Genomic DNA, 27,878 nt, shown 5'->3' on the forward strand with positions numbered 1-27,878 from the left:
ACTGATTTCCTTGCTAAAGTGAATTCCTTCGTTGCTTGTTTTGATAGTAAATCAAGTCAGTTGTATCCACTAGGGATCAAATCAAAAACTGCGATAAAGAATGGGGGAAAAGTAATGAAGAAAATTTTAAGGCATGATACCTGAAAATCATCACAGTACAGAGCAGAATCAGAGTTATTTTTCTAACACAGTCTTTTGGGTGCTACTGGAAGCCAATTCAGACACGTGCTTTAACATCCACTTCTGAAAAGTCACTCCAATTATTACTACCTTGCAGAAGACCACACTCACTACATTCATAAGGGAGGTCTTTCTCACTATAGGAAGCCTGCAGGGTTCTCTGAAGCATCATTTTATGGCAGCCGAAACTTTGAACTACTGGATCAATCAGAAAGCTGCCTTTGATTTTTCTTTTTGAGAGAATGGACAATGATGAGTGCTGTGTGCTGGGCTGGCACTCAGGTCTGCATTCAGCTCCTGTCTCTGGCATATCTGGCACCCACACATCCATTGTGTGACTTCAGTGAGGAACCGCCTTCCATTGCCCCACTCATGGCAGAGGGATACCCCTCCCTCATGCTCCCACTTTGTCTGCAGATCCAGTTACAGGTAAAGAATTCACAGGACCTTTCACAGACACAACTGGCCAAGAGGCACCTGCACAGCTCAGGGCTTTGTGCCAACACAATTTGCCCAGTAGATCATCTTTTTCTTTGCTCAGCGTTTTCGGAGGAGGCACCTCGCTCCATTTTGAAACTGCACAAACCAATCTTTGTCATGCAGAGCCTCGCTCCCACAGCTGGGTCTCAGTGGAGGGGCAGGGTTCTCATGGGGATGCTGCTGCAGCTCTTCCAGCACAACAAAGCCAGGCTGCTGTAGTGTGAGGAGATTGTTTTGGTGAGAGGAATTGGTCCAACATGGATAAGGCCAATAACATGTAACATTTTCTTACACTCATCCAGAACCACAGCCCTGTCTGCAATGGAGAGAGTGAACCACAGGGTAAAGGGATGGGTGGTGGTTTTCCTTTTCAAGTCACAGACAGATCATTTCCATGGCTGTCAATCCACAAATCTCTTCCCAGACATAACCTTATTCCTCTCTGCGTGACCCAGACCACTGCTGCATCCTTCAGACCTGCTTATGTTCCTTTAAAGCTCCCAGGTCCCTCTCTTTAATTCTATTCCTTTTCAGCCCAAGGCATTTGAAAGTTATAAATGCTGAGTTCTAGGTTGTCTGTTCTGATTTTCATTCATAAAATATATGCTCGTAGCTCCCAGGGTGCAGATTCTGCACTGCCCAGCTGGTGAGCTGCCAGGCAGAAGTGTTTGATTTCTCTTTCTGTATACAGAAGCAGTTCCTGGCAATCAAGCACAGCTCAAAGGAACTTGAAGGCATCATGCCATAGAGATCTCTAGATCCCGGCTGACCACAGAGACACTGCTTGGTGCTGGAGCACATAGACAGAGCTTCTCCCCAGCTGATATTCTCATCTGGTACAAGAGCTGATGCTGGGAATTTTCCTGTTCTTTCTCTAAATCACAAAGCAATTCCATCTGCATTCCACTCCCAGATCTTTTGGGAGAGAGAAGTGCAGCTCTGCTCATCACAGGGCACACGGCAGGGCTTTGTGCCACGGAATAGGAATTCAAAGGGCACGGTTCTACTACACTGATCAAACTGTTAGGCTGAATGCACTGCACTGTGGAGATCATTTATTAATATTATAATGAGAGATTCTGCGAGTTATAAAAACAGAAGTCCTCCTCAACGGAGAAATCTGCTTTAGAAATCAAAAAGGAATTGTTTGTGTTTGGGTTTTCATTACAGGAAAGAAAGACTTCCAATTTTAGTTTCTCTATAATATAAAAATAGCACCAGGGTTCAATCTAAAATCTAAATCCTTTCTATTTGTGTTAAAAACAGTTCTGATTTCAGGGTGCCTTTGTCCCGAGCTGCATTTTCCTCCATTTCCCTTTGGCAGCTGGCCAGGACCACAGCCCTGAATTCCAAACCTTTACTGTTTTCTTCTGGGCTCCATTGAAATCCCTGTATCAGATTATTTCCTGTAATTTTAGCCTCCCTGCAGTAGATGAAACAGATTTAAATAAAAGTCAGATTATGTAACATATTTGTATGTTTCTTTTTAAAAATAAGCACATTTTAAAAGTAAATCTGAGAGAAAAACTTATATTGAAATAAAAATTTAATATAAGTTACTTGAAATGTTTTATACACGTGCATTTTTCCTATACACCTCTTTGCCTCTGCTACTGCAAAGGGAGTCAAGCAGTTATTCTCCAGCAGACCGGACATTTAAATAAGGAAACGAGCTCCACTTGGAGCAATATTCACACAGAGGACTGAAAACCCACTGCATGTGAGCATCAGCACTGCTGCGTTCAATGAGGTTATTCAACACTGAGAACCCATCTAGGGGATGAAGCAGCAAAGGAGTTTGATTTCTTCAGCTTATGCACAGCAATGGATGCGAGAGCTGAGCTCTGCTGGCTCAGACACACTGGCTGCACACTGATGAGAAGCAATTGGTTCTGTGCTCTGACAGCTTCCCTCTGTCCCGAGTGCATCCAGTTTGACTGAAACATGTGTGGCTGCACGTTTCCTTCTGAGGGCTCCCAAGTATTGGAAGGCAGCTTTTAACTAATTATTTTAAACTGCTGCGTTTGACATTTTCAAATTAAATTTTGTCTTTTATTCAAAAGCAGTTTCACTCCAATTGGAAACGAAATGAGCCATCCTGTCAGCTGTATCTGCTGGGCTGGTTTTCTTTGCCTGGATAGAAGCTACTGGTTACAGAACACCCAAACATTTGCCCCGTTTCCTCGGGGAGCAGACAGAACAAGCCAACTGCATCCAGGATTTCAAAATTAACACTACGAAAGCATTTACAAAGCACAAAAGCAAAGCAGCCTTAACTCGGTTGTTTGGAGCTAGTGCTTCTGGCGGGTCGGTTCAGGATCGCGACTTTTATTTATCGCTCACATAACCTAAATCCGTCGGGCCCGAACGTGCCCTCTGCCCCGGGCAGACGAAGCAGCGGGGCAAAGCGCCGCGGGTGGAGCGGGGACACCGAGCCCGAGGATGTATTTATTTTATTTATTTACGTGCGCCCAGGGAAGGGCAGAACGCGGTGCCGATGAGAGCCGTTCTCCGCACAGCCGCCAGAGGGCTCCCTCCTCCTTCCCAAACTCCAGCAGCGCTCCGCTCGCGTCCCCGCCCCGACGGCACCGCCTCGCTCCGTGCAGGCAATTAAAAAGAAACCAGCCGATTAATAACCGCGCTAATTATTTATGTATGCGTGTTAAAGGCTCGTCGTTCCAGGGCTTCTACATGAAAAGTTAATGTATATGGAAGCCTGTATCTCTTTTTCTTCATCGTGTGAGAGTGTCGGCAAACCCCACGCTGTTATTCAGAGCGCTGTGCTCACGGGAATCCGTGGGCTTCTGCTGAAAGGCCACATCCTTCGGTTCGAAGCTGAACGCTCAGCGACAGAGGGTGGGCCGACCATGGACCGGGAGCTCACCAGTTGTTGGTTGTAATGCCGTGCCCACCATTACAGCTCTGCACACAGCTGCGTGAGCTGTAACAGACCCTGCAGCCTGACAGGGCCTCACAGTGAATTATTTTAGGCACTAATTTATTTTAGGCACTAATTCTGCGCACCTCCTGGATCCCATGAACGTGCCAGGAGACCGATGCGGCTCAAACCAAAAGTTCAGGTCAGAGGCAGCCTTGTGGGGCTGGGAACCAGAGACACAAGTGTTGCGCTGCTTTTCTCCACAAATTCTCCTTTTTAAAAACAATTTATCTCCTCTCATTGTAGGAAGCCTTAGCAAGGAATCCTGCCTAACTTCCCAGCTGCAGGGCAAATCCCCTCATCGAGGCGAAGCTGAAGAAGCACTGCATGGGCAGTGCCAGCCACCCAGCAGAAGGTGCAGCCCAGGACTTCAAGCTGGCTGCAGCATGCAGAGGTGAAGCTTGCATCCTGGTGCACATAGGAAATAGTCAACAGTAAAGAGGGAAGGAAGGTGTGAGCTATGCTGTTCCTCTAATTCAATAAGTACACTGAAGCTCAAATAGGTCTTTGCTGTCTGCATAGGAGATGCCTCAGCTAGACGTTCACGTTCCCTGAAATCATTCCTCTATCTCCGGACAGAGCAGCATGAGCCTGGTGATGTTCTGGTACTGCGCGCACCACCACGTCTCTGCTCCACTAAAGAGCTGTCTTTTCTCCTCTAAGAGCAAAACCTTCAGATCAAACCAAATATCCCCTGAGCGGAGCTGTTTAAGCAGAGGCAGACCGTGCTTCCCTGCTGAGAACGGCTCCACACCATCCCAAAGGCTCGGTGTCCACATGCCATCTCTCCGTGGTGTTCAAGAGTCCTGGTGGGACTATCTGGATACTGCATTCCCTATATTCTACTCACAAGTCAACCTCTGTGTTTAAGGGCAGCTTTCCTCTCTGCTCCCACTGCCCCCTCCCTCCTGGAGCTGCCAAGTCAGTGATGTTACCATAACACTTGATTAGCTCAGTAAAAGTATCAGAGAACATTTAGTACCAGAAGGAGCACGATGGGACGTTCATCCATCACACTGCCTTTGTACAGAACCATTATCCACAGAGCACTAATAGACATCTCCACAGTACTCTGTGAATCAAGCTGCTACATAGAAGTTTCAGGTGACCCAGCCTCTACCAGACTGCCTAAAACCAGACCCCTTTTAATATACATGGTTGGTTGCTAGAAAACCAAGGCACACCATGGCTGCCTGGGCAGGAGGAACATCTGTGCTTTTCACTGGCTGAAATGTGGAGAGTGCAAATTACTGAAGCAGTTTAAACAGTCTTAATAAAGCCAGCTCTGAGCAAAAGCCTGCTCAGCAGCCGTTCTGATGGCGTTCCAACTCCTCTTTGGGAACCCCGCTGTCTTCTCACCACAATGTCATTTTTATACAGCAGACGGGTGTGGGATGTCATTCTTGCTGTGTGATGCACATGTACAGCCCTTTGTGCTGTGTAAATCACAAGGCTGTGGACGGAGAAACACAGCCTCGTCTGCTGGGCTGTCAGAGTCTGTGGATCAAAGCTTACCCAAAAGAAGAACTGTTTTTATTGCCAGTGTAAAACCGCACGCAAGAAAAAACTTCACTTAAAACAGGTCCATAGAAGAGAAAAATAATTGAGATCATATTCTTTATCACCAGGAAGGGATGAGCTTTAAAAGTGGTTTCATTCTTCTCTACAACTGCTATCAATCTTGACCTTCCCATACAACTCATCAACGTCTGAGTCAGACTTATCTCTCCTTCTTTGAATAAAAGTTAGAAGCGATGAATTTTGACAAAGATATCTTTGTGCCTCAGAGTGTCTCAGAAATCTGAGCTCAAGCAGCAGCAGCAAAGCCCCCAAATCCTTCAAATAGTTTGAAAAGGCTCTACTCATGATGGATCAGGGCTCTATTTGCACAGTATGCCTCACTTCATCGTCCTACCAGATACCAGTCATCAGGGTGGAAAGGGCCTGATGAGAAACAGAGAGAGGGAGGAGAAACGCAAGAGGTTAAAACGTTGGAGCTTCTTTAAATAGCACCACAGTAGTGAGACAGAAAGTGCAGAATGGCTCACACACACTTTTCGCCCTTGTGAAATCAGACTGACTGAGAGAAACGTTTCTGCTGGGAAAGACTGAACGTGGTTTGCTCCGCATTTCGTAGGCATTGTTCTGTGCTGCAGCACCAGCACTTCCCCTGAGGGATGGAATTGCTGTGCACATAGGGTAATGGAGCGATCCAGCTCCAGGAAAACTGCAACAGGAAACGAACTGCTTTGCACACAGACAGTGATTTTGCACTGTGTTACTTCTGAAAGCCAGATGCCTTTTTAGAGGGCAACAGTGTTTTATTTAGCAGTGAAACCGTGTTTAGCTTTAATTACGGACAGCCCGGCCCAAGGCTGTGCCACCCCGCGGTGATGGATTTGGGTGCTTTCCCACACAGCTCTCCCACCCACCCCCAGCAGCACTTCTCAGCACATCCCTGAATAGGCTGCATGAGTGAAAACAAGCTCACGCTGTTGCCTAGTGAGGTATCAGTCCTGTGTAATTAGTGACTGTCTCTAGATGGTATAAATAGTATTATTAATTACACTGATATTAATACTGCCACTAACGTTATAAGGTCTCGTTGTGGATACAAATTGGGTTTGCTGCAGGATCACAAGTCATTAGCAGAAAGAATCTGCAGCTCAGCCCTCTCTGCTCCCTGTGCAGAAGGCACTCGGGCATCACGACGTGCGTGTGCTACAGGGTGTTGCTGTTTTAATTTTCAGTCCATCATTGTTTTCCCCCAGAAATAGGGCAGACCAACACTGGGATTTTAGGCCCCACTGTCACCATTAAAGACAGATTCATTTCTGTTTCTCCTGCTGTGATCACATGAGGGAAGGGTGCAGCAAACCAACTGTGAGCTGGGGGGACCAAAATACTCAGCAGGTGTTTGCACACTGTGCCAACAGATCCTCACAGACACTGTTGATCCAATCGCTTTGAGCAGAGAGGACCTCCCTAATTCACCTCCTTCCCCTCACACAGTTCTGTGTATTTAACATTCCCCAGAAAGCTGGACTGGGAAAATGTCCCCTTGTGTTTCCTACCCATGCAACACAATCTCAGAGCTTCAGTTTGCATGAACAGCCAAAAACAAAGCTGCCTCCCCTCTTTGGTCACCTCAGGAACACACCATTAAGATCTCTGGTGGTTCACATCCATACGTCAGGTCAGAAATTCCTGCTTCTAACAATATTGTGCTATATTTACCAGCATCTGCCTGCGACCCTAACTGGGACCAGGCACAGAGACAGGAAACTCTCAGCGATCGGTGGGGTGTGAGAAATGACCCCCACCCAGGCAGAAATGAAGGAAATCTCATTAATAGCCATGTCTGCAGGGAGGCTGCAGTTCTGTTTCCTTGGCTTTAGTCATCAATCAGTTTTTATTACTTCCCTTCCTATTGCCTTCTATGCTTCTGCTACTTTACACTTTCCCAAATTAATTAATGCTAAAGATTAAAAAGTACATGCCTGAGACATCTTACTAGGATTAAAGGGGAAAAGCATTCAGAGCTAAAGTCTGATGAAAGAACCAGTTGGGGAAGAACAGCATTCTGAGAGGTCAGAACTGAGCACATCTTCCTAAGGTCCGCGATCTCAAACTTCTCGTTTGTGAGACAGATCAGGGAAAATAAAGGAAAACCAAAGGAAAAACAGAAGGGCCCTTTCCTGTTTAGATCTGTTTTTAAAACCTCCATATTTGGACAGTGCTTTACTTGGGAACATAGGAACCCAAAGGGCCCCAGATGAGGGTGTAAGCAGCAATTTCTTCACATTCTGCACAGGAATACCAACCCCAAATCAAAATCCCGGGGGCTCTGCAGAGCCAGGAGCTGTGCAGGGAACTTGGGCCTCGAGCTGCTGCTGGCTTGTAGCCCAGCTGTGATTGATCACTGCTATCAGCATCCCTGGGCTGCTCTGTGGCTCAGGGGCTGGTGTAAGCACATTCATTTGAATTCATGTCGCTCATAAAATAGTGCATCTAATTACCATTTGCAAGCATGCAGTCTGTGGCAGGCAGCTAGGAAGCTGTAGATCTGAATGCAACAAACATCAGAGCAGCAAACATTTGGAAGCTTTCTAAAAATCCGTAAAAACAAGGGCTGGTAATAACATTTAATATCAAAATCCCAGCATTTATAGATCAGAAACTGTGAAACTGGTGGGGAAATGAGCATAAACCCATACCCTGCATTTAAAAAATGATTGTGCCTGGGGAAAAAAAAAAAAAAGCAGGTTAGAATTTGTGAAGCTGTTATGCTGGAAGAATTAACCAAGCATTTCCAGTACTAATAAAACTTCAGCAGCTTGAGTTGCCAGAGGGGGTGGGGGAAAGAGAATAAACACCCAAATGCTGGAGGCAGTGCTAAATGCACAGGCGGGCATTTTTGTAGCCACTTCCATTCTCTTTGTATTTCTGAATTAATTCAGTCTTCTTTAAAAAAATGTGATCAGCCTCAGAGAGAGCTGCAGACTGATGGGGTTCCTAAGCACATGGTCTCCAAGCGGTGATTGTAGCACTTCCTTCACCACATACCTCTTCCAGTACAAAATAACCTAAATCTGCACCTCTCATCCCACAACAGGTTTACACAGCGTTAGTTTACTAACATTGCTCCCAAGCTGAGAATTAGGACCCTTGATCTCTCACGCAGTTTAAACACTACCCTACACACCACGTGTTACCTCTACTCACCCTAACTAAAACAACAGTGGGTTTTTTTTGGGAAAACACTTTGCTATGTGATTTTTCCTGTCTGATTTTCAGCACCTGGCTAGGCAAGTTGGAGAGCTCATTCTGCAGAGCCGAACCCAATTCCCTTCCTTACTGCAGTGTGCTCCAACATTGGTATTTCCAACTCTGGAAGGAGGTGGAAATCCAAAGCACAGCTCTATTTCTAAGAGAAGCTGAATGCTTTTATTCAAATATGAGCATTTAGCTATTTTGCTCTTTGCTACAGAGCAATAAACACATTCCTTTTGCAGCTGCAGGATGGGTCACTGCTAAATGCAAAGTCCAGGTTTGGACACAAAGCTAGAAAAAATGCTACAGATTTCAAAGGATCATGAAAAACAGTGCAAGCTGAAACCAATAAAACCCATTGGCGTCTCTTTTTACAGTTTCCCTCTGAAGATAAAACATACAGTTTACTTTCAAACTGAGTTTTACTGTTAGGGAGGAGGAGTGGTGTAACAGTAAGTGAGCAAGCACGTCTGCTCTCAGCAGCAGGAGCTCCAAGCCGTGCACAGCCCAGCCCAGGTCCATTGCTGGCAGCAGTGCTATGTGGGACTGAGCAACCAGCTGCAAACACAAGGAGAGGACTGAGAAGGGAACCCTACGGAGAGAGAAAAAGCAGCGACTGCTGTGGACTTGGACATTGAATGTATTCGGTACAGAAGAGGTAGCTGGAGAATAAGGGGCCTCGTCTTTGCGCTTTCACAACTCGGTGTTTTGACTGTAGCAATTTTTTATTTTTTTTTAATTTTTGAAATAGACTTTAGGTATTTTAACATCTGAAACTTTGAGAAGTTGATCTGAATGGAAACCATCCTGTTGCAATCTGGACCCTCAGGCCCGGAGCCGCACCGTATGGCTCAAACACCAGCACAGCTGTGAGGTTCTGCCAGAACTGCGCCGTTCTCAGTCCTTCCCATGGCTTCGTGGGGCCACCCGAAGGCACAGCAAGGTGAGAATCCCCTGTACTCGACACCATCCAGCTGCACCAGGAGCACACAGCTGCCTGCCTGCTGCTCACTGCTGAGACAGATGGGATTTTAGAAACCTCGCTCGCAAAAACGCTGCTCCTCAACTTGTGAGAAACCAAAAGATATCAGTTGGCTGAAATCAGCGCAGAAGGAAAAGAACTTTCCCGACTCAAAGAACGCTAATGATCGCACTGGAGTAAAGACCAGGACTGCTCAAATAGAGCCATGGATCCCCGCCTTCGGGGCTCTGCCTGCGGGGAGCACAGCTCTCACTTCTGAAAACACCAACGTTGCCTTTTTCGCATCTGGAGGAGGCAGAGGGCAAAGGCTTGGAGAGAGGCTTCTCCTGTGTGCCCGCAATGGAATCCCTGGGCACCCAGCAGCAGGGAGGTGGGAGGGCTGAGGCACAGGAGGGTGCGTGGCTCTCAGTGCCCGGCTCCTCGCCCACCTCCAGGGCAGCCAAATTACAAAATCCCCCATTTGTTGTGAATTTCAACCTTCTGTTTTCTCTGCCACTCTCTCTGGCGCATAGGAACCTTTCAGTGTGTGCAATCCTTAAATGTCAGTGTAATGGGAAGCAGATGAGTCTTTTATGACAGCAATTTTTCACTCACTTTTCTTGCTAAAACTGTGCAGCAGGAATAAAAAATAGATTTGGATGGTGAAAATGGTGGTTTAAATCAGACACCACCTATTTCTCACTGCTTTTCCCATGTGAAGCACAGGAATGCATTCAAGTATCAGCCTCCTTTCAGTCTGCTCTGATGCAAACAAACTTACGAAGCATTGCCAACCCTGTCTCTGGCTGAGCTTTGTTATGAACTTAATGGGCTGTGCTGCTACAACTGCAGCACGCCCTGGGTGTTGCACAGGATGCTTCAGATGAGTGGCAGTGCATGGCCAGACAGCAGTGCTTTGTGGGGTGTGATGCTGAGAAGGGTAACAGCTTTTATCCCATTCCTCCTCCCAGCTTGCTTCCAGAATTTTGTACGTGGCACTTGCACAGCCTGCAGAAGGAGCCAAGGATTTAATGAGCATTTGAAAGTTAAATAGTTTGTAGATGTGACTGTTCTGAAGCCTCTGTCTACAGGAAGCCAAAAAAAAAGCTCTGTTTCTGTACGCAGATGAAACTGAACTACTGAACACTTATCCAAAAATGTCCTCAGAAAGTCTGGGAAATGCCAACTGATTCAGACGCACGTGTTTAGGAAAGTCACCACCTAAGGATGTGTTATTGTTGGATGAAGATATCCAAGATTGAGAGGATAAAACAGCATTTAAGAGGTGGACAGCAGTTGTTCCAAATGTGCAGCAAAAGCCAAACAATTCCTTGTCAAAATACCATATTTAGGAAAGTGGCCTAATGATCTTTCTTTGAAAATGAATCAAAAGAGCTCCTGTAGGGTAATGCAATCACCTCCCCTTGATTCAAAGGCTCTTCCAACACTGCTAATGCAAGAAGTCTTGAGTTTGTTCTCTTCTGACCGAACCCTTACAGCTGTATGGGCAGTCTACTGCAAAGCTGGCTGCTGCATAAAGGACTTCAGCTGCACATTTCACCACTGCCATAGAAATGCTGGGTCCAAATAGATGCACAAACACTGTAAGCCCAGAGAACAGCGTCTTAAACTTCTTCTGAAAGCAAAGTAACCAGGTCCGGATTTGATCCTGGGTTTCTGACCTATCTTTTCACCCACACTCACACCAGACTTTACAATGCAGAAGAGACACCTTCAAGACTTGATGCCTCTTCAGCAATGTATATTGAAATGACACAAAAATCATCCTTGTTTTTTCTACATGGCTAGAATAATATTTCTCATAAAGATACGATCTTTGAGAAGAACCAGAGCCACTTTATTTGTGCACTGCACAAGAGAAAAGCTGCCCCAGACCTTCCCTTCCTGTGGGCTCGCGTCAAAAGCAATTACACTCCAACCACAGCAGCCCTTGCTTCTCATCAACCATTCCAAGCCTGGATGGGAGCCCAAGGCAGCGCGAGCGCAATGCACAGCCTGGGCTCCCAGCCCTGCCCCCCAAACCCATCCCAGCCCCATCCCAGCCCCTGCTCCCTGACACCTGGGCAGCATCACGGCTCTCTGATGCACGCCTGCTTTGCAGCAAGGTGTGCTCAATGGGACAGAGGTCAGTGGTGGGGACACATTTGGGTGCTCCCCCTCACTAACTGGCCTTAGTCCTGGCTGCCTGCTGCTGACACTGCATTCTTCAAGAGCTCTTGCTGCACTGGGGAAGCCACCAGGCAGCCTTGACAGGGGCTCCCATTGTCTGCTGTGTGCAGACAGCTGATGTAGGATCACCAGGACACGTTGAATGGAAGATCTGCCCAATGCAGCAAGTTTTCCACTTACCCTGCTTTGGTTCTCAATGAGATCCTGAAGGGCTGAGGCACCTGAACAGGCAGCACTATTCACCTGCACAACCGGAACAGAACAGCAAACAATTCAAATTAATTCTGTACAAAGGCAGAACAAACTGTATTATTTGCAATGCAAATGTGATTTCAAGCTTCGTTAGCATTTTCTTTAAGGTCTGTTGCTGCCGTACTCAGATGGAATGATGCTTCCCAGACTCCCAGCCTGTGCCCAGCACCCTGCCTGCTTCTTTGTTCCTTTGACTGGGGAGGATAACAGAGGAACACAACGAGCATCAAAACCGATGGTGATAACATAAATTGCTTTGCTCCAATTTGGAATTAAAACCCAAAGGCAAGTTTTCATTTTAGTGTAGTAAATTCTTGATGAACTTCAACACTGATGTTACTCTGCCTTTGCTCAAATCACCTCCAGGAAAGTGAATGTGAACTTGTGTATCAATCTCCTCAAGCAGAAATCCAGACCCTATGAGATTTTTTCAGTTTTCAAGAGTGCAAATGAAGAAAAGTGAGAAAAAAATCAGTAAAAACGGAAATATGAAACAAGAGCTTCAGGATGTGGCTGCTCCCAGCCTCCTTCTCTCCTGGGTGCCCCTGCATTTACAGTAAGGAGGTGAGAATCCCCCACAGTGTGGGAGTGCAGTAGAACTGTGGGGTCTGGGCAGGAGTGGGACCTCCAGAGCTGTGCAGCAGTCCCAGCAGCAGGTTTGTGCTCCGTGCAGCTCCAGCACTGCGCTGCTCTGGGCCTCTCCGCATGCACTGGGCATAGACGAGCTCCAGGATGGATACATGTTGTATCATTCATCTAACATCGAGTAAATACATTTAATGGAATATATGGGAACAAACTGCTGTGGAAACATGATATTAGGGACTGAAAAAAGCTATATGCAGGATAGAGCACAGTGGTTAAGCTGGTTTGCAAATTCAGGCTTATAGCATTACACACGATGTATAAACCTCCATGTGATAGGCGAAAATTTTGTCAACTACTGTAACTTTATAGCTGGAAATATTGAAATATTTCCCTTCTGAGCAAGCTCTCAAGGATGGCTGAAGGGTACAGAAGTGCTGGTGTTCTGACTGCGGCCCACTAGAGGTCCTGCTCAACTCAGATTGATCTAAACCAGCTTTTCTAAACCCGCTTCAGTTAAATGCGATAAAATGCAAATGAAAATATGCCCAAATTGTGCACGCAGACTAGATGCATGGATGTGTACACTAAATTTAGGATATGCAAATATGCTTCTGATTCATATGCCCAACAAGTGCCAGTGCAGGAATACAGCAGCAGGCCATTGGCTAAGGCCAAGGCAGCATCAGGGCAGCCAGCATGCTGACTGCTGACCAGTCCCCGTGTGCGATCACAGCAGCCACACGAAGCACGAAGCACCTTTCAGAAATGTACCACTGAAAAAGAGAGCTGAATGCCAGGTGCCAACTTCTCCCTGAATTAAAATCCTGTCTCGGGTTCACTGAACAGTCTGCCAAGGTTCAGCACGAGGCTGCCAGGAGCCCATCTGGCACCCAGGGTTCTTGCATGAAACTGGGTGCAAATTGTGTGTCTGCCACAGTCAGACACCATCAGGAGGCGAGATGTGAAAAGCTGGCTCTGCTCAGGGCCCAGCAGGCAGCCTTGTGCCATCGGCTGCACTGCACAGCAGGAGGGCTCACAGCAGTGCTGAGGCTGAAGCACACAGCAAGTTGGTTGCAGAGCACTGCAGGAACAGTGCTGAGAAGACAAAAAAATCTCACTGGGGAAATTAGACATGAACTATACCCAAAGATAAACGTGCAGCCATAGGCGATATGATGGACTTTGATCGAGATGGAGCTCAGCTGCTTTGGGATCCCATGTTCTCCCTGTCAGTCACCATCATTTCTGGTAAATCGGCCCATGGTTGTGTTTCCCATGGGAGCACTGGAAACCAAGAGAGCAGGCGCGGTGTGTCTCGATGTCTGTGTGCTGTGAACACATGGCAGTCACTCACTGCTTTCACAGCCCACATTCAATCTTGCTCTGGCATCAGAACAGCCTTACTCAGCTCCTGCTTTGCTCTTTGAGTCATAACTTTTTGTATTATAGACAAAAGTCAAGCTTCGTACCTTCTCGGTGCCACGGAACCAAGGCAGGGAGCAGACTCCCCTGCACGCAGCACAGGGATGCAGCACAGCTCCCACTGGCAGCAGCTCTTTCAGAGCAATGGCAGATGCAGACAAACAAATACCAGCTGGTAGAAAAGTTGTCTCATCTGGGGCTTCATTTTTCACCTTCTCATTTGAGAGATTGCTTTTAAATCAACACAAGAGGCTCTTCAAGACTGCACACACGCCATTGCTGCAATAAACCTCTCTAATCATATCTTGTGAAGACATGAGTCATGAGCAAAATTCTGAAAGACAAAAAAGCTTTAAAATTAATCTAAGCAATCATCACATCACCACCAGTGCTGCCTAAATCCTTCCTACAGTTCACTTTGGCATTCCAGAGATAAAGATAAGGGGTGTTTCAGAGTCCAGCTGGCTGAGCTACCTTAGCCCAAAGGCAGAGATACGAGAGGAGAAAAGCCATACAATACTGAGGGTTAGCTGAACATTACCTAGCACTGTGGGGGAAGGAGAGGTGGAGAAAGCAGAGAAAACAACAAAATGTTGTTTCCTCCCCTCCGGAATGTCTGTCTGCCTTGAAACTTCAGTCAAGGAAAAAAATTCTGAACAAAAAAATTCAAGATTGTATAATTTTTTGCATTTTCCCCACTCCCCTTTCTATTCTCATCACGTTTGTTTTTTTTACCTGTTCAGTTAAGCTGTGCCCAGAGACCCTGAGAGCCTGCGATGCTGCGGTCACTAACCCAGCTGCAGCCCAGGGCAGCTCTCCACCTGCCTTGGCACAACCTCTTCTGCAGGAGCCTCTGCCTCAGGGACACCCACTGCCTGCCCTGCCCTGCCTGTCCCTTGGCTTGCAGTCAGACAGCTTTGCATCCCACGTGGAGGAACGCTGTATGGCGGAGTCAAAGCAAAAGAAATCACAGTGTCTATGTTGGATCTTTGTTTGCAAGAACTGAGGAAGAAGACCGCGGAGTGGAGAGCCCTATTAAGCTGATCTGACCTGAGCCAAACCCGGCTCCTAGGGGCAAAAGACAAAAAAGGACGAGGAAGCCGTTAATGCTACAGCCACAGCCCTCACAGTTAGAGGGGAGACCTGCGAGGACTGCGGCAAACGCGGGAGGAATTTGGGATTCCGTAGGCGTAGATCTAGAACACAAAGTTCCCGCAGCGTTTGTCTGAAGCAAAACAAGGTCTTTGGTGTCACATCAAACTTTCACAAAGTATTAATGTGAACACGCTCCATTCCTCCATAAAGTCCCATGGAAACGGGTCACAATCTTCTTGTCAGATCGCATCTGAAAGGCACTATACATATATATTTTCTATCTATTTATATAGCCTGCATCACCATAGTAACTTACCCATCTGCTAATACTACACAATCTCTTCCTTTAGTCAGGGGAGAGAAAATACAGTTTCCCACAGTCAGCGCTGAAGGCTGCCACACCATTTCCACCAGTGGTTCTGAGGGACGTTACAGCTCAGCAGAGCCCAGAGCCTGGCTGCTCACATTGCCCACCCTGCCTGTGCTGCCCGCTGTGGGAGCAGGGAAGGGAAGCTGTGCTTCAGCAGTGCTTCACAAACAGTGCTGCACTGGGGCACAGAGAGGAGCAGAATTAATTCCTGCATTCGCTCTGTCTCATGCCAACTCAGCTGCTCTAAATACTGCATTTCTTTTTAATGCTTAAAGTGGAAAAAAAAAGGTTGGAGAGAAGCTGAGCCCACAGAGGGGCCGTGGGCACCACTTATTGCATGCAATCACTGAGAGCTGCAGCACTGCGAATGTATTTCTGACTACACTTCAGTTTCTCATTATTAAAAATGGGCTGCAGTTGATTCATAGTTTTGCTGCAATCAGATGAAAACCAGTTACCATCATATGCAAACCACTCACCATCATATGCAAACCACTCCTGTGCAGACTTACAGGGAAACACTGCTGAGTTCCTCAAGCAGTGGCAGATACAGCTCATATTTTTGCACACTCTGGGCATTTTCTGCCAAAGTTCGTACAACCAGAACTACATCGGCAGTTACACGGGTCCATCACTCCTCAGTGGAGCATGATTTTTCTTTTTCAGAGAGCACTGCTGGCTGCTGCACATCGTCACCACGGCCCACTGCTCGTGCTTACAGGAGCCCAGATGCTGGAAAAATAAGTGATTGGGGTGAGATCAGGTTTGAGCAGTGAGCTCTGATGCCTCCGGGCCCCTCCTGTCACATCCCAGATAGCACTGCTTTTCCCCACATTTTGGGACTGCAAATTATAATCAAATTCACGCAAAACAGAACACAAGAAAGATGAAAAGGCCATGTTTAAAATTGATGTAAGAAATACAGTACTGTAAATATTTTTAATTGGTTTTATGAATTATGTCTGTTTCACACCGCTGTGCACTGCCTGCATTTGGGAATCAGCAGTTTGTCACTGGAATGGGCTCACAGCTCCCACTGAACGCACACTAACAAGAACTGGGAAACGAGAGCACAATAAATACTGCAGAACAAATGGAAATGCTTTTCACTGCACAGCTAATATATTTTCCTTCAAAATGAGTCTCTCTCCTCCTTGGCTTGACAACAAAATGTGATTGTCTTTGGCCTAACTAGAAAAAACTACTCAGAAAATGCTGATTGCTCCGCAAAGTCATGTGTCAAATTTTAAAGACATTTCATCTCAAAAAATGTAGGACCTGTGGGGACTTTCCAGGGTAATCAAGGAGAGGGAGTTGTTTGCTCTGCTGGCCATGTGTCTGCAGCCCTCGCTGACAGCCCTTTTCTCCCTACGTCAACCTGAAGCAGCACCCAGCACCCTGGCAGTCGCCTTGCTGCAGGCAGGCAGGTGGCCACTGACGTTTTGAGATTTGCATCACATGAAGTTCAAAGCCCCCTTAAAGCACAGCTCAGCTGTATTTCTGCAACAATGAAAATATCTTCTGAGGACAGGAAATCAGTTTCTTTCCCAACTCCACTTTTGAAAGGCAAGTAAGAAAGAAAACCTGCCTCCTTCACTCTGTAAGAAGTTTGTCATCTCTGCACCTTCTGATAAGAGCAATTCCAAGGTGCACACGCGGAGCCAAACAAGGAGGTAATGCTGCAAGGCTGTTCCTTCCCATGACAAAACAGCCACTGCCTACAGGGAGGAATGCAGAAGGGAGTTAAGCAGCCCCTCGCTCTCTGGCACAAACGAAGCTGTTGTGCCTCTCGCACAGTGGGCACACAGCAGCTGCACGGCAGCAGCACTGAGCATTCTCGTGTTTCTGAGTTTGTGGCATCAAGCACCAGGACTCTGCAGCAGCCCACACAGCAGCACAAGACGGTGCTCTGCATTCAGTATTGCAGGTGTGCACCATGGAACAGTTACCTGGCACATGCCAAAACAGCTCCATGGGATTTCAACAGCAAGAGCACTAAGAAAGAAGCACCTAAGCACTGATCTACCACTGAACTCCACTGGACTGACCGGACCCCTCAGGAAAATAACAGTTGTGGCCACGGTAGATGCTTAGAGCTTCACATTATTGAAACAAAATGCTTCTGTAGAGGTTCAGAGACACCTGTCTCTGAACAGCAGGATGGTTCTTATTGACTGAACCAGTTATTGGCAACAACCTCCTTTTAAGCAACGGTGCCACCTAAATGCAAAAATGCACTAGCAAGGGTTTTATTTTCAATCCTCCAATGTCCCAACCCTTTGCTGATGGAGTTTCACCCTCCCCGTCCACATCCACGCATCAGCCCAGAGGTCTGTGGGATGGCCGTCTACCAGCTGGTAGTCGTGATGAATTCCCCTCACCCAGCTTGGGCTGCAAAATGATTGATTCTCTTTTTCTGAGGACAGATATTTGGAAATCTACCTCCCTTCCCAGTGACATTACTTCTTCTCTTAGTTTCATACTGATAGCAGAGCATTGGCATGCACAACTGCAATTCGTATTTTATTATTTTTCTATCTCATAAAATACAGAAATTTAAATCACTGGGGAATTAGAGGAATGAAAGGAGCATTATGTTTATGCAGCTTCAAAATGTGGTTTACATCATGTAATGGGACATGTTTAATGTGGCTTTACACAGCAGCCTTTCATCATTTACATTTGCCTCTGGCTTAATAAACTGTGTCATTCTGTTTATGTTTGTTACTGTTGAATATAAATGCTTCACAGGCAGCATCCCCATGAATCACACCTGGAACATGGAAATTGGCAATCAGCATTTTCATACATCACTTACGTGCTTCTGCCTCTCCGTAAGCTTTAATATTTTATTTAGGAGGGTGCCAAGTGCTTTCAATTACACTTGTCGGCCAGCCATGAGCACCGATATCAGACTGCAAAGCCATGCAAGATCGCAGCCTGCTGTCCTTGCCGTGAGCAATGCCGTGTTCCAGGAGTCATCGTGCTGCTGGGGACACATCATGCTGCTGGAGCCTTGACGTGTTCTGTGGTTGCTACGACAGCTACACGTCCTTCACAAAAGATGATGGGGTTGATGACAGGAGTCCTGTTAGCTCCATCACAGACAGGAATTTACCTCCAGGTTTCTGCGTACGTTGCGCATGGACAACAGCAGCAAGTGGAGGTGGTTCCTCTGGGACATCCCGTGTGCTACCTCCAGGTGAGACCTTGCATCTCGCCTTCACGTGCTGAGAAAGTCCCTCTGAAGAGCAGGGCTGCAAGGCCCGTTCTGAGCACTACTTCATGGAGACATCGCAACAGCTCCGCCTACGCTGAGATCAGTTGACTCAATGTATATTTTTAAGCCTACAGCCACAGTGGGATTTCACAAAAGAGGGAATACGTATTCGGAAACTGTCAAGAAACAGCCACCTTCTCACCGCAGCCATCTTTGGTACATGGGAGCTGTCGGAAGTAACAGAACTGAAAATAGGGAGGCTGGAAATGCTGCGCAGGACCCATTTCTAACCCCAAGCTGCTGCAAAAACTGCTTTCTGGTGCTTTTTGGCACGTGTGTAGAAACTTTGTGCGCAGCAGCTGAGCTGAAGGTGCCCAACAGGTAGCTCCAGCATAGGCAAATGCACCAGGACTCGCTGCACACAGTCAGCACTGCCCTGGTGTTTTGCAGCCTCGAGAGATGGGGAGGCTGCGGTGCTCTGAACGCTCACAGAGGGAGCAGCCCTGGCTGTGATACAGCCCAGCAGGGACTGCCGCACACACTGAGGTCACACTGCCCTCCTGGAGGGGACGTGGCAGCGACCGCCGCCAGCAAGACAACAGCAGTCAGAAAGTGAAGGCAGATGCCTTGGAAATCTGTTTTCCAGTATAAACACATCCAGATTGTATTGGATTAAGGAACTTCACATCCAATAAAAACCAGGGTAAACATCGTGGAGATTTCTTTAAAAATCGCCTTTCATGGGCATTTTTATGCAGAAGCAGTTTCTGATCTTTAGAAAACTATTCATTTTATGAAAGAGATTACAAGCAGAGATATCTAATCTCTCTCACAGTTTTTCATTAAAAATCAGGAGTTGTGCAGAGCTGAAAGTTCTCCAAGATTTTATTAAATTGGGCAAAGCTGGAGGAGGAGTAACAAATGTGATCACAGGGAAAAAGTTTTGCTCTTTTTATAATCTTCCACTTTCTTTTGCTCAACGCTGCGCTTCTATTCTTTTCCCCATCACTTTCTGGCTCCTTTCATTTTGAGATTCATGGTCTTAATTTAAATCTAGATACACTGTATATGATAAAGCGCCACAAAGATTACAAAACTTGTTTGGAAGTTGCATTTATACAGGCACACCAAGGAATGCCTGTCATAAAACTGCCTAAATGCTCTTCATAGTTCAATGATCAACCTATGAAATCAGCATAATAGTAGCAAAAGAGAGTGAGAGGAAGGAAAAAATTAATAAAGGAAATGAAACAGGTAATAAAAGGTTTTCAGATGAGATCTGGAATCAAAAGCAGGAAGGCATTTCAATGGAAAGAAGCTGCCCTGCACGCTAGGAACTGCAGAGAAGTTTCTTGTCTGACAGCAGAGCAGAGGAGTGCAGGCAAAGATTGCAGGTTGTGAGGAAACCCATGTGGGCAAAGTCACTCTGGGATGGAAGGGGAGCCATGAGAAAGGAGAACCCAGCGAAGGACGGCGCTGTGTGCTGCAGAGCGTTCCAAGGTAAAGGACAAAGTGAAGTGTGCCGAGAGCTGCGAGCTCTCCATACTGACAGGTACTGCTCCTGGACAGCTAGACCTTTATCCAGGACGCAGCGAAGATGGGAATTTGAGACATGAAGTTTTTGAGCAGCGGTGGCAAAGGAAAGGAAGAAGTCAAAAGAAAGAAATAGGCAGGCAGTCAAACTTTGCTTTTAGTCTCATCACTCTGAAGGAGATCGCACTGCACTCAGTAATAGCACGGGTGGTTTCCTCTCACTGCAAACTCCATTCCAAATAATTACAGAAGATAGATCGCAGCTGCTGTATTAACACGTGCACATGTATTAACACAGTCTACTAAGGTGTAAGAGGGAGGAGGCCAGAAAAACAGAGAGCTCTTCTGCACTACTTCCACATTTGCAATCACTGCAGATAATCCCCAAGTTCCTTAATCAAAACTCATCAAGGAAACAGAGTCAATGGAATCAGGAGAACTATTGCTTGAGTAACTCTTGAGACAAGATTGAAGATTTTTACAGCACTACGTTATTAAAAACGATGGGCAAATTCTGATCTTCTAATAAGGCTAAGCATAATAATCCTCATGTTCCTAGTAGCTGCCCTTACCCAATTTAAATATAAAATCACCAATATATGTAAATTGTCAATCTCAAGCAGGTTTGAAACCCCACTGAAACAGAAACCAATGAATCTAAGCCTCGAAATCAACACAAGACAATTGGCTCACCCTCAACAATGCCTTACAAAGCAACAACAACTGCAGCATAGAGCACACGACTTGAAATGCTCAATGCCTAAGTGGACCCAAAGCGACAAGGACAATCAGTAAGCTCCTTCATTAGACTCCCAGGTGTAAAGAAAAGCACCTGGATTAAACACATTGTAGTCAAAGCTTAAATATTTCATCTCCTTACTGAAGATTTTTCAGGGGATTTAGAAAAACCACTGCAACCTCATGTTGTCTAAATCCTTTTATGGTATGTCAGGACCCACTTTCCAACACAGCACTGCAAGAAATATGATAAATCCATCCTATGTTGGCACTGATGCATCGTATTCATGATTCGAAGTGATAAAATACCTCTAATGCGACATTTTATTGCTTTCATAAATCAATTTCACAATGTCAGTTACGTTTCTGGTACCCACTATGAAGAATCTCACTCTGTTATTGGACAGATCTATTTCTGTGCAGAATACTGTATCCTCCTGCCATTGATCCCAAATACTCCCAAAAAGAACCTCAGTGCTCAGTGTTCTCATTTCGGATCCACTGAGATTCAGGCATGTCTGAGCAGCCTGGATTTCAAACAGCCACCATCCACAGGGCTGTGCAGAGCCATGGAGGCCCGAGCTCCACAGCAGAACTGAGGGCAGCTCTCAGTGCCGCGGTGCACAGCGAGCTCTGGGTCTGCACTCATGGAATTCCCACCTGCATTCCCACTGTCATGCTATGCACTGTGCACTTAAACACGTTCTGTTTGTTAAGGGTATGTCTACTGAACAGCCTGATCCTTTAGAGATTAACATCTCTGAGATGAAACTCTTGCGGTAATAGAGTCACGTAGGGAAAGTGGACATCAGATCCTGTAGGATCTGGAGAGGAGTTCTGAGATTTTCTAATCAATTTTTGGACGTGAATCCAGCTGGACTGGGAATACTGCTTTTACTGTGTTAAGAGAATCTGTACTTTCAGGCTGGGTAGGAATCAGGATTTACATAGAAATGTGGAAATAATTAAAGTAGGGGGGAAAAAAACTACTCATGTTTAAATTGTATGCTTAGGTTCATTCAGAGTTTGATTTGAAGGCATGAGTCATCAGTTCTTGTGCTACTCAGGCCCAACCCCAGGAGAGAGTTAGGTTACACCAAGTTACAGCCTGTACTCTGGCAATTAACCAGATTTGCTTTTTTGGCTTGACATTTTTCTCATCTCATGGAGCCTGACCTCCATGAGCCCCAGAGCAGTGCCTGCATTACTGTGCCTGCATTACTGCGCTGTCACCAAGCCACGCTCTCCAGTTCCCGGGCTGCCAGGACCTCAAGGCATCATCTGCGTTAATAGAGGGTGCTCTACATCTGTATCAGCACCGGCAAAAAGGACTCGACCCCAGAACTCTGAAGGACAGAGCACAGCTTTTCACAGAAGCTGAGGCTTCAGAGCTATTGGCTGCCACAGCTTGCAGGGAGCGCAGCCACCCGTGCTCAGAGCTCATCCACCCTTACCGTCCCTTCCCCCAGCAGTGCTAATGCCTCAGGGTACAGAGAGAACTGTAGGATGCCTTGCCTGCGTTTGAAGGTTTTGGTGGGAGGAGACACGGGATTTTTCTTTGCTGTACATCATTATTAGTATAGATCTTTCCTCATTGTAATTCTGAATGGAAACGAACACTGCTCTTTCTGAAATTCTCTGAACAGCCTCAGCTCTTTTCCTTTCACGTGCTCCTTCAAAAAAATTGTTTTTTAAAATGCTGTAGCAAGAAAAAAGGAAAGCAAGAGTTTTAGCATAGTGCCAGAAGTCCCTCCCAGCTCAGCCCCCCAAAAAGACAGTGTGCCTTTAGCTAGAGAAGGTGGAGTGATGCTGCCATCAACTCCTGCAATGCAACACATCACTTCACAATGTAACTGTGCAGTGAGAGCTCAGAAGTCAGAAACCATTCAGTTCTGCAGTGCGTGACCACACCTCCAACCCAACACAAATGAGATTCTGAGGCTGTGATTCTGTCCTGGGTGTCCAATGGCACCACATAACAGAAATGCCAATGCAAATAGGAACTGGAATTCTTAGCTCAGCCCAGTAATCATCTGAGATGATCTAAGGAGCCTGGGAGCACTCTGCTTTACACAGCTATATTCTCTTGCTATTTGATGAATACTGATCAGCTGTGCAGCAACAGAACCGTATTTCATTTGAAAGATGGAGCTGCTGCTGTCCTTGCAGAGATGGGGCTTCAAGAAATGCATTATATGAGACACTGGTCTGATATTTTTTTTAATTTGCCTACCTCTCATTTTTTGCACACGGATATGAGTAATAACAAAGAGGATTCAGTTGTTAATGATCAGACTTCTGTTGCCTCAAACAGGTTCTGTGCCCTTCTACTAGTTGCTTTAACAGGAATGGAAACCCAATAAAGTTAAAGCTTCATGAATAATTTGGACTTAATTCTCGTGCTTCATACAAATCACTCCACTTACACCTTCATGCTCCACTCCATCCAAGCTTTCATTATTTTTTATACTCCATCTGGGCTCATAACTTTCAGAGTGTGACTGCTGTTTTAAACCATTGCTCTCAACAGAAACACATTCCTGATGTTGGGCTATACTTTGTACCTCCCTGAGGTCTTTCACAGCCTTTTATGTTACATGTTAGTAATTCTATTTCATTAAATTCTAGTATTAAAAAAAAAAAAAAAAAAAAGAAAAAAAAAACCAAAAAACCAACCAAACAAAAAACCCAACAAACCATAGAATGCGTACTTGACCTGTATCTGTTTTTGGTTGAAAAGAGGGTCTGAGCCTTCCCACCCGTTACACACTTTGTTATCATTCACAAGATACAAGATAGCCCCAGACAAGCAATGCTAAACTCAGGTCTGACTCGATACATTCCCAGTTTGATTATTTATTGTTTTGTCTTGCTTTGTTACTGTAGCACCAGCACATCGGCTTGCTCTCTCCATCCTTCCTTCAGGCTGTTGTGACAGCAGAATCATAGAACCATAGAATGGCTTGGGTCAGAAGGGACTTCAAGTATCATCAAGCTCCATCCTCCCCCACTGCATGCAGGGCCACCAACCTCCATATCTAATAATACAAGAGCAGAAGGACGGAGGAGCAGTGATGGGGAAGGGACTGTGCCAAGATAAATTCCCATCTACAACAGGTCGCAAAAGCAAAAAGATGGAGATTCTTTTTTTATTCCGATCTGCAGGCTTCAACATCTTCCCCAAACTCTGCCCTGCCAGCACACAAACCATCAGATTCAGCAGTGAAAAACAATTTCCAAAGTGGGGGAACATTTTAATTCATCATTTAGAAACTTTTCCATCAGCTTGCCCAGACCACTTCACAGGATTTATGAGCGCTTCATACCCATCCACAGCCATTTCACTGCCAGCCTCAGACAGGCATTTCATCTTACAGACCTCTGCAGTGAAGCACGAGCCTTATTTGACCCCCACATGTGCTGCTTTCTCCTTTTTCCCCTCTTTTTTTCACAGCGCAGTTGAAATAAAAGTTTTTGGGGCACTTTTTCAAAGAATCAAGGCTTAGCTACATCTTACCAATCCTGAGTCATTTCAAAGTCAGACATCCCAGCTAGAGCTGACAATGAGCCTAAGCTCCCTCCACACCCAGAAAGGAAAAGCAGGTGCATGGGGTGGGTAATTCACCTTGCCCTAAGATGGGTGCATCAGTTGCCCTGTGAAGGCATCACTTCTTGCTGCCTACAGAGGGAACCCAGGGCCCAGTTTAGCTGGGGGTGTTGGATGGCAGTTGGGAGGATGGAGATAACAGCATTTCTACCAAAATATCAGCTGCCTATGAGCACTTCTCTGAGCATTAAAATACTTTGAAATCTAAACCCAGGCACCATCAATAAGTAGCATTACAGGAGCAAAACGGAGTACATCCAGATGCGCATTTACAACTGACAGATGTCTGAGCCACCCTCCAGGTGAGATCACTCGCTTGGAAGCCCAGATCCACGAACAGCATTTTGCACTTGAATAGGATGGAAAGGAGCAAGCAACCACATATTTCAGAATAGGAAGTTGGATTTGTAAATAGAAGATCCTTATAAAGAAGGAAAAAAGAAAAAAAGAAAAGAAAACCAACAACACAACAGTGTTTGAACAAAACTCCAGTGGAGGGAGAGGAAGAAATTCAGCATGCTGATTTCAGCATCTCCATCGTTATAAACAACTTCCACTATGGCCAGATATTCAAAGATGGTCTATAAGCCTGAAAAGGGAAAGGTTTCTTATTAGTTTGGAATGGTCTGTTTCAGTTCAGCTCACCTAGAACTATACACTCCACCTGTACAATAAAACTGGATAAATCAGTAAGGAACTGACAATGTTAGTGAGCAATACTGGCAGCAGATGGACAGTTGGACTACATGATCTCAGAGGCTGTTTCCAACCTAAATGATTCTATGATTGTATATCTTGTCTGTATGATCATCCTTGTTTAGTTTGTTAACTCTTAGGGCAAGGAGTGGATTCATAATAAATCACTTTTTAAAAGCTTAGCAAGTAAAATATTAAATACTATGTTGATCACAGTCATTATCTGACAGTGCTAGACCTATTACATGTTGTACCTTAGGGCCAGAAGGCAGGATATTTCAAATTAGTCAATGCTATGGCTTTGTTACTATGATTAATGACATTTGCATGCTGCAGAAGGAGCCAGTTCAGTTCCTGCTGTGTCACATTCATTTCTTCAACACAGATCACACATGCTGCCAAAGCCTGCCCTGTAGCCCTCTCCCAGTATCCTCTTCAGGCAAAATCCCTCTAAATGCCAATAGAAGCTTTTCTTGATTAAGCACTTAATTATCTGACCTTTAATGTTAAACATGAGCATTATGTGAGTAACGCATCTCACGAGCATTTCCCAAGAGCCTCACGAATCCACAGGTATTCAACCATGAGAACAGACAGGTAGAAAGTCCATAGCCTGAGCCCTAATTTAGCCTCTTAATTCAGAAGAAAAAGATATTAATTAAAACATACCCACAGAAAGTCACAAGAAGCAGCAGTTTAGAAGCAGGGGTGTTCAATTACGCTGCCAAGAGGAGCGATGCAGGCAGATGCGTGCAGGGAGGCTCACGCTGCAGGCTGAGGATAAGGGCTGCAGTGCTGCTTGGCTAAGCTGCGGCTCAGTAAAACGGGGCTGATGTCTTGGAGGAAGCTGAGTTTCACAGTGCATCACAGAGGGTAACACAAAGGAGTTTCACAAGCATGAGATTAACGTTATTCGGTTCTCTTCTGTTGCTAATACTTAAATTTCTGATCTTAACAAGCCAGTACATTTTTTTTTTTTTCTATTCCAAAAGTCCCAAATTCCGTAACATCAGAGAATTCTCAGAATTAAGCATAGACTCTAAAAATAATGGCCCGTTTAATCCCATCGTATAATCAACTGGGAGGAAGTGGGAAAGCAGCAAAAAGGGATAACAAGAGGCTGCAAAGGAATGAAGATGCAGGAGAGAAATAAAGAGTCACACATTGATTGCAGCTCTGCCTTCTCAGCTCAGGGTGCCCCGAGCCCCAGCCTGAGTGCAGCTGTCCCATTCTGCCCAACTGCAGATGCCACCACACTGCATGAGCAGCAGTGAGCTCCAGCTGCACCTCGTGGCTCAGCCCCTCCAGCTCGGCAGTGAGGACAGCCCAGAGCATCAATCCACAGCGACATTCAGGCTCCATCACGCAGCCGTGCATTAAAAGCTCCACAGCTGATCTTGCAGAGTGCCCATTTATGGGTTTCCCGAATGGTTTTAAAACAAAGATAAAAGGGCAGCTGTAATAGTTGCGAGAAACTACCCAGTCCAAGGAACAATTTGCTGTGGCATTTGGTAGGGACCGGCTGCTCTCGCAGTTGTGTGTCTGGGCCTTTGGAAGCTTGCCATTGAATAAGAATTTTAAATGCTACATAGCAGAGGTACAGCTCTCCAGCCTACATGAAAGCTGGCAATTACACAGCTGCACACAACATAAAAAGCCTTCAAAAGAACCACACTTATGACACGTAATGACACCTTTCCCTTCTTCCTTCTCCTGTGCCAGGTGCGGTTCAGAGCTCCGCTCCTGCAGGGCCACAGCTTGGTGGGGAACAGGGATGCTCAAAGGGACAGCCCCATGCAGGGACTGCTCTCGGAGTGCTACAGCAACAGACAGCTGCCTCCTGAAATTCCTCCTCTCCTCTGAGAAATGTAATTATCAAAAAACAGAGCAGCATGGGACCTTGGGTTGTGCACTTGTCCTTGCAGCACTTAACAACTGCTGTGCAGTTCCTGCTAATTAATGCTCGTGATTGGCATCTACATTGGGCCTAACTTGATTATATACTTCGTTCCAGCACCAGGAGGGCATGTAATTCCCAGCTGAATTGCAGGGATGGGTGTATTGGATTTCACTGATCACAGTCCTACAATTGAAGTGCAGCAATGCATTTCACATGAGGCCAATGACAGATGAATTTTGTGCCCTGTGCCACACCTCTTCACAGCAGCACTTAACACACCTAGGTTAAGTGCGCTAGGTCTCTAATTATCTTTTTTCTTTCTCCCTTATTCTCTTTTCCCCACTTCTACCCTCAAAACACATTCATCCTCTTTTCATTTGAAGAGCACTTGGAGCACAATAGAACACAAGAAATAATATACTGCTTTGGGATTGTGATACCAGCATTTACCAAACTGAGTCCTTTCCACTTGTCAACAGCCTCCCCAAAAATGAGAAAAAGAGATTGTGTTTGTTTGGATTTTGTAACATCTTCAGAGGAACTGTCAGCTTCACAAGCACAGGAAAACTTGCAGTGCTCCTCAGCTCCCGTTCACTGCCAGCACAGACCCGCCTGGCAGCACCTCCCAGGGTCTGCTGCAGTTCTATGAGAGTGGGAAGTTCTTAACGACAGAAATGAAATAGAATAACATCATAACCCAGTCCAAAGAGGAGCATTTATCCGACATTTTTATATGTACATATTTGTACCTTTATACGGACCTTTAAAGATAAGGCCATGTTGTTGTGCTCGTTCATTTAGTTTTTGGTGGAAATAAAATAATCACTTGGAAAACAAGCACTTTGTGTTTGTTGTCAAAATCCAGACTCACAGTGGAGTGCTGCCCTGTGAGTTATGCAGTTGTTGCTCTGAATGTCTTTCACAGCACACAGAAA

General features: G+C 45.8%; 2 long non-coding RNA genes across 3 annotated transcripts; one reads left to right on the plus strand and one right to left on the minus strand.

Moving 5' to 3' along the window:
- Positions 1–8,823: 8,823 nt before the first annotated feature.
- LOC146542994 (uncharacterized) lies at positions 8,824–26,292 on the minus strand. 2 transcript variants are annotated; one of them, XR_014887769.1, is made up of 3 exons: positions 25,713–26,292; positions 11,703–11,765; positions 8,824–9,382 (listed from the first exon to the last, which is right to left on the minus strand). It is a non-coding gene; the product is annotated as an uncharacterized LOC146542994 (long non-coding RNA). The 2 variants fall into 2 exon arrangements; XR_014887770.1 differs by lacking the exon at positions 25,713–26,292 and adding an exon at positions 13,832–14,221 and having other exon boundaries at positions 9,245–9,382.
- LOC146542995 (uncharacterized) lies at positions 9,365–17,965 on the plus strand. The gene is made up of 2 exons (XR_014887768.1): positions 9,365–12,338; positions 14,528–17,965. It is a non-coding gene; the product is annotated as an uncharacterized LOC146542995 (long non-coding RNA).
- Positions 26,293–27,878: the final 1,586 nt, after the last annotated feature.

The sequence above is a fragment of the Meleagris gallopavo genome, chromosome 22 (genome assembly GCF_905368555.1).
Source record: "Meleagris gallopavo chromosome 22, MGAL_WU_HG_1.1, whole genome shotgun sequence".
Classification (NCBI taxonomy): Eukaryota; Metazoa; Chordata; class Aves; order Galliformes; family Phasianidae; genus Meleagris; species Meleagris gallopavo.